The sequence below is a fragment of the Galeopterus variegatus genome, unplaced genomic scaffold (assembly GCF_000696425.1).
Source record: "Galeopterus variegatus unplaced genomic scaffold, G_variegatus-3.0.2 Scaffold11109, whole genome shotgun sequence".
NCBI classification, from domain to species: domain Eukaryota; kingdom Metazoa; phylum Chordata; class Mammalia; order Dermoptera; family Cynocephalidae; genus Galeopterus; species Galeopterus variegatus.
The window spans coordinates 45,741-52,776 of NW_007737220.1; positions in this window are offsets into that span (position 1 = coordinate 45,741).

A 7,036-nucleotide genomic window follows, 5' to 3' on the forward strand; every position below is an offset into this window, starting at 1 on the left:
TAAATTTCTTGTTGTACTTGGTCGGAAACGTATAAATGTTGCGTGACAGAGGTAATGTTGCGTGACAGAGGTGGTGTCGCAAGGGTATTCAGGTCTTTTCAGACAGTGATACATGATTAAGTAAATGTTTCTTTTTAAACTGGAATTTGTGAAAGCCCAATAATGTGCTTCAGCAGTAGAAGTTGGTCCATTAACATAACAAGAACTTTTAGGAGGATGCCTTGTGACTATCAATTAATATTTTGACCGTGTTTCCTAGCAAATAAAATTACTGGCCACATGTCCGATGTACCGTTTTCAGTATGGCGAGAAAATCAGTACCTCGTTTTAGTATCTAATTGGCCTCGGACAACTAAGTGGGTTTCAACATAAGCACAGCTGTGTATAGCACACTCCCAGTTTGCATTGATGTGGGTTTACTCTCATTGCCAGCCCTGCTCAGAACGTTGACTGTCTGAAATTCATTTCTACCATTTATACGTTTCCTCTTTGTTGGAGATATGTAGTATTTTATTCCACACACAGTATTTAAAATTAGGTAGTTTAACACAGTTCATTTTTTGAATTATTAGGTTAAATTTCCATTTTCTTAACATTTAAAGTGAATTTATAAATTATCAAATGATGCTTCACTGTCCAAATTGTATTTTTAATAGTTTTCATAAAGAAGATTCATATTCCAAGAATATACATCTGGAATGAGCTGCTGTCTAGTTTGTTTTACATGTGCTTGTATATAAAGAAGCAACCTCTTTCTGATGAAATTTGAAAGCATTGATGAGTATAATTTCCTTCTCTCTGTAGGAAGTTGATGGGAATGCCCTGCTACTACTCACGATTGACGTGATGATGAATTATATGGGGGGGAAAGCGGGACCAGCTGTGAAGCTGCGCCGCTGCATTGAAAGTTTAAAGAAGAAACATTCTACAACAATTGAAGAAAATGTGTCAGTTTAGATTGGGCTTATTCCTGGGGGGGACCAGTGCCTTCTTGGTGTGAAATCATTTTACTGCCCTTACTAGTTTTTGTTTTGTGAAAGTATCATCTAAAAATATATTATCACCACAATTGCAGAACTACATTACAGTTCAGTCTAGTTCTTTCAAATCCACTTAACATGTTAGCGTTTGCATAGTTCAGTTGGAAGTTCATCCTTTATGTCTATTTATTGTTTTTGGTGCATAATATACAAATATACTTCAGGCAGGAAATAGTGAAAAACCTTTGACTTTGGTTCATCTTTACATCTGGAACCAAAACAGCTAAAAGACGAAATATCAGGGATTGACAACTTCTATGACCAAATCCATGAGAATTTTTCTTCAGAAGAGAATTTAAAGGTGCACGTGTAGATATCATCTTTCTCTCATGTGTTTTATGTGTCTGATGCCGCAGTGTCCTGTTCACGTTTTACCAGCTTCCAGAAAGGGAATAGCCATAGAAATTAATTTCCTTTTGTTTATCATTTCTCTGTTGTATTCAAATTTAGAGGGAACAAAAACAAGTTTATAAACTTCCATGAAGTGTTCTTACCACTTTTTGGATAAATTATAGGCTAGATAGAATAGATTTATGTGAGAGATGCCGTGCTGTAAGGGTGGTTTGGATAGAGTCTGACTGTATTTTGTATAAGTACCTATTATTTTGAAACTTACATATGTTGGCTAAATTTGGACATTTAACGAGGCAAGTATTGTTCACATCTCTCTATGACGATCGGTATGTCCAAATTTTTTGAAGATATATATTTTATTTTATTTGTTTATTCCTCATACGGGTGCTGTTTAATGTTTATATTTATTCTAACCTGACGTATACACACAAGTAAACGTTTTTCTCTTTGAATTTAATATGGCACTTTGCCCTGCACAGAAGTCCTGGTGAACTGTGTATACGGTTAGATGTTTCTATTCCATGAAGTGTACTGCGTTTGCTCTCCCCAGTACCTCTCAGCTTACTCTTCAGGGGATTAGAAACGATCTGTAGATTGGTGTCCATACAGGGAATTCCCTGTCCTATACAACGTTCTAATTAATTTGCTTGGTTCTGAGCCATGTATTCTGCTCCATTTGGAAAGATATATTAGTTCTGGCTTACTGTTTGTGGCTTTATTTTATAACTTAGAACTTTCAAGGGGAAACGTTGCTATATGTTCATTGTTATTACTTTATGTAACGTTGCTGTGGTGTTTCTAAGTCATAAGAATCAGTTATAAAAGTATTATCCATTTGTTGTAAATGCCAGTAAATTGTTCACCTGGGGCAAGAATGTTCATTTTCTTTTTAGAAAGCCAAATGTGCCTTAGACATGAATGCAGCTCTTGAAAGGATGGCTTCACCTGTGTTATTCCTTATATGTTAGAAGTCGAGATTCTTACTTAAACTTAGTCTAGTTTCACATTGTTTGTAGGAAGATGCTGTGTCCAACTGAACAGTCCTCAGGGGTTTGTATAAATACCGTTTTCCTGTTTTCTGATTTTAAAATATAATAAATTTAAATAACCACAACAATTGATGTCAGAGCCTCAGAACTGAGTTTCCTTACCTTCACTGTATTACATTAATGCATGAATTAATTAAAATTTCTTAAAAAGCCACTTTAGTAGGTTTGTGGCTTTTTATATTAAATACTAGAGTTTTAAAAGCTGCCCTGATTCTACTGGTAAACAGATGCCTAGGAGCAAAGGGCTGATCTCTTACAGGGGCCTTAGACAAAACTCTGAGGGTCCATAAACAATTCAATCGATGAGCTTTATCTGTGCTCCAAAGCTTTGTTACTTCAAATATTACTGATCCCGTGAGCGTGCTAGAAAATGCCAGTTCCCGCAGGTACCCTCTCCTGTGTGAGCCTGTACATGTGGCTGGCAACTCTGGCCGCTCTTTGACCATTGGGACCCAGGAGCTGCTTCCCTGATATTCTGGCTCTTGTCCTTCTGCCTTCTTAAGTCCCAGCTCCCAGGGCGGGGTCCTCTTGGAGGATCAGGGTTGCAGTTGCATAGCCTGAATTATCTGACCCGTGCCCCAGGAGCGGCTCCATGTCAAGGAACCCAGCAACTCTTGCTGCCTTTGCTTCTTGGCAGCATGTCCTGTAGTTCACTGGACACAGTGGGGCCGTGACTGAGGCTCCAGGGTTGATAGTCATCTGGCTGGAACGGGGTGTCAACTTGAATGATCTGAGACCTGAGTGATTCAGCGCCCCTCTTTTTTCCTGTAAGGTTTGTACATTTTGAGTGCAGAGAATGTCATGGACTTTCTCTTTCCTGTGAATGAATGATCTGAGACCTGAGTGATTCAGCGCCCCTCTTATTTCCTGTAAGGTTTGTACATTTTGAGTGCAGAGAATGTCATGGACTTTCTCTTTCCTGTGAGTTTTCCAGGCATTTAAAGTGATCTTTCCCCTAGCTTTGCCTCTCAGTCCATCCTTTGACCCTCTCTAGCCATCAGAATTTTGCACCTTGAACTCTAAGAGCTTCCAGGCACACCCAGCATTAGAATTTTGCACCTTGAGCTCTAAGACCTTCCAGGCACACCCAGCATTTGCTTTGGTCTTCCATGCGTGTGATTTCTCATCCTTGGAATGTCTTAGAGAAGATGTTCTGGAGTGGGATTGTCCAAACTTTTAAACCCAGGGCTCCCTCCATAAGTGTAAAAATGCCATATGCTCCTGTACTGTGCAAAATTAATACATAAAGTCTGAGACTAGTAATTGGGAGGAAAAGCACTGCTTTTTCAGGCTACAGAAGGGACTGTACTCACAGTTGGCTGAGCAAACAGTCGATTTCATTCCTTCCACAGCCTGATGCGGGGACTTGCTTACAAAGTCCTCTTGGGCTGATCCCGGAGGTGAGGGAGTGCTCTAGGATAGAGAGGAGGGACAAACAGGGGCCCACCTTTGGAATTCATGGTGGACAGTTTTCCTTCCTCTACCTCCCTGCTGTTTGCCCTGTTTTGTCCAGTTGGTCGATGAGATTGAACCTTAAAGGTGACCCTCCTGGGGCTGGCCTGTGAGCTCAGTTGGTCGGAGCATGGTGTTATAACACCACGGTGAAAGGTTTGGATCCCCATGCCGGCCAGCCTCCAAAACCAGAAAAAGCAAAAGCGACTGTCCCCTGTAAGTACATGCAGAGATTCAGCTTGGCTGCCCACCCTGCTACAGGAGAGGCAACTCTAGTGTTTTGGGGTGGCCTTGTCTGCCTTCAGGGATACTGTCAGCANCAGTGGGGCCGTGACTGAGGCTCCAGGGTTGATAGTCATCTGGCTGGAACGGGGTGTCAACATGAATGATCTGAGACCTGAGTGATTCAGCGCCCCTCTTATTTCCTGTAAGGTTTGTACATTTTGAGTGCAGAGAATGTCATGGACTTTCTCTTTCCTGTGAGTTTTCCAGGCATTTAAAGTGATCTTTCCCCTAGCTTTGCCTCTCAGTCCATCCTTTGACCCTCTCTAGCCAGTAGAATTTTGCACCTTGAGCTCTAAGACCTTCCAGGCACACCCAGCATTTGCTTTGGTCTTCCATGCGTGTGATTTCTCATCCTTGGAATGTCTTAGAGAAGATGTTCTGGAGTGGGATTGTCCAAACTTTTAAACCCAGGGCTCCCTCCATAAGTGTAAAAATGCCATATGCTCCTGTACTGTGCAAAATTAATACATAAAGTCTGAGACTAGTAATTGGGAGGAAAAGCACTGCTTTTTCAGGCTACAGAAGGGACTGTACTCACAGTTGGCTGAGCAAACAGTCGATTTCATTCCTTCCACAGCCTGATGCGGGGACTTGCTTACAAAGTCCTCTTGGGCTGATCCCGGAGGTGAGGGAGTGCTCTAGGATAGAGAGGAGGGACAAACAGGGGCCCACCTTTGGAATGCATGGTGGACAGTTTTCCTTCCTCTACCTCCCTGCTGTTTGCCCTGTTTTGTCCAGTTGGTCGATGAGATTGAACCTTAAAGGTGACCCTCCTGGGGCTGGCCTGTGAGCTCAGTTGGTCGGAGCATGGTGTTATAACACCACGGTGAAAGGTTTGGATCCCCATGCCGGCCAGCCTCCAAAACCAGAAAAAGCAAAAGCGACTGTCCCCTGTAAGTACATGCAGAGATTCAGCTTGGCTGCCCACCCTGCTACAGGAGAGGCAACTCTAGTGTTTTGGGGTGGCCTTGTCTGCCTTCAGGGATACTGTCAGCACTGAGGGGCAATCCTTAAGACATAACGGACCTACCTCCTCCCCTCGAACTACCTCGTACATCACTGAGGTGAACATTCACGGAAAGAAGAACCTCTAGGTGCTTATGATGCAGCATGTGAGTCAGGCCCAAGTTAAACAAGTGATGGCTCATCACGATTCAGGAATTGAGTGTCCTGCTCTTCAGCCAAAGAACCAAAGTACTTTAGTGCATTCACTTGTGGAAATAATCCCTCGGGGGCAGAGGGGCGGCCAGGGCAGGGTTGTGGCCTCCTCAAGCCCTGAACCATCTTTGGCCTCACCCTTTCCCCTGGCTTTGGTGGCCTTGGATGCTCAAGTCCACTGATGTCATGGTGAGGTGGGTTGTACCTACTCCATGGGGTGCAGAAGCCAATCCACTGGGAACAGGGCAAATTTATGACACCCTTTATATTCACATAAGGTGAGTGGACTTGAGCTTTTCTACATTTAATTATGGATTGATTAATGTTTTGTGTTCCTAAGTGCTGCATGTTGTTGATACTTGTCACCATCCCAGCCCGTGTATGTTCCTTCTGTCCTTATAGGCATAAAGCCTGTAAGCGACATTTCCCACGCTCCTTTCCAGTAGAGTTGGGTTCTTAGATTCTGCCACCAGAGGCACTCTGTCACGATTTTGGAGGGAGGAAGTTAAGCAGAAGCAGTTTTCCTCTGGTAGCTGCACAGGACAGTCCTTGAGCATCAGCAAAAGGCAGATGTGAGGGTTGCCAGCGGCCTTTTGATGTCATCTTGAGATTCACCCGCTTTAGTCGTGCAGGCAGCCGAGACCATTGGGGGAGCTCTCCTGCCACCCTTGCATTCCCGGATTTCTAGAAACTTCTTCCCTCACCTTGGCCCTCTTCCTTCCAGCAGCTGTGCAAACTTCTGATTCTGTATGAAAGCACTTCCATTCTGAAGACTTAGAATTGCTTGGGTTTTCCTGGGAAAACCCTGACTTTTTGGCCTTCCTCAGAATTGTCCGTCCTGTAGAGGTTGAGCACTGTTCAGAGGGAAGGAAAGGCACCTTTGAAGAAAGGTGCCTTTAGATTATCTAGTTTTAGTAAACTAGTGTATTTCATCAAATCTAAGACCCCTTTGATTGTAAGGTGTGCAACTGTGTAATGAACCAAATAGATAGGAAAATGCTGCCTGTTAATCTATCACTCACCCTCAATTATACCGTGCAAACCAGTTTCATTGGTGGTAATCAGGTGAGAAAATGGGAGGCTTAAAACATGTAAAATGCTCTTTCAAAAGCTAAACAGGTGGTTTTAAATGGTTAATGCAAACAAGCTGTATTAACTGAAGACTAATAATGCAAGTCCAAGGTAAGAGAAAGAAAACACCGGAGCTCATCCAAGCTTTGCAGCAAACATAGTACTAATTAAAACAAAAGTAATCTAATCAGATCTGTCAAAAATTCACAATGACCAAGAAGACGTTGAAATATGAAATGATGTCCAGTGTCACAAGCAGAAAGCCTCACTATAAATGCATATTTTACTTTTAGGTGTCAGCTAATTCTAGGATGAGGATGTCACATGCAGGAAGATATTTAACAATTTCCTTGCATATAGCAAGGAGAACAAAGAGCAAAGCAGCGAGAATGCAGCATCTTAGTCAAAGTGGGGGCTTCCCACCTCGGCCCTGCCACCCCGAGCTGCGTCCAGGGTTTCCACACAGGAGGCGACCCTGATGCCTGTGAACTCGACCCCCCGGCTGTAGTAGTTTAATGGCGTGGATCGGAAGTGATCAGAGGACACTGCCCTTGCTTCCTAAAACTAAAGAAATTCTCACTGTTGATCCAAACTAGGAGACGTGCAGTCTGGAGAATCACTGAATAA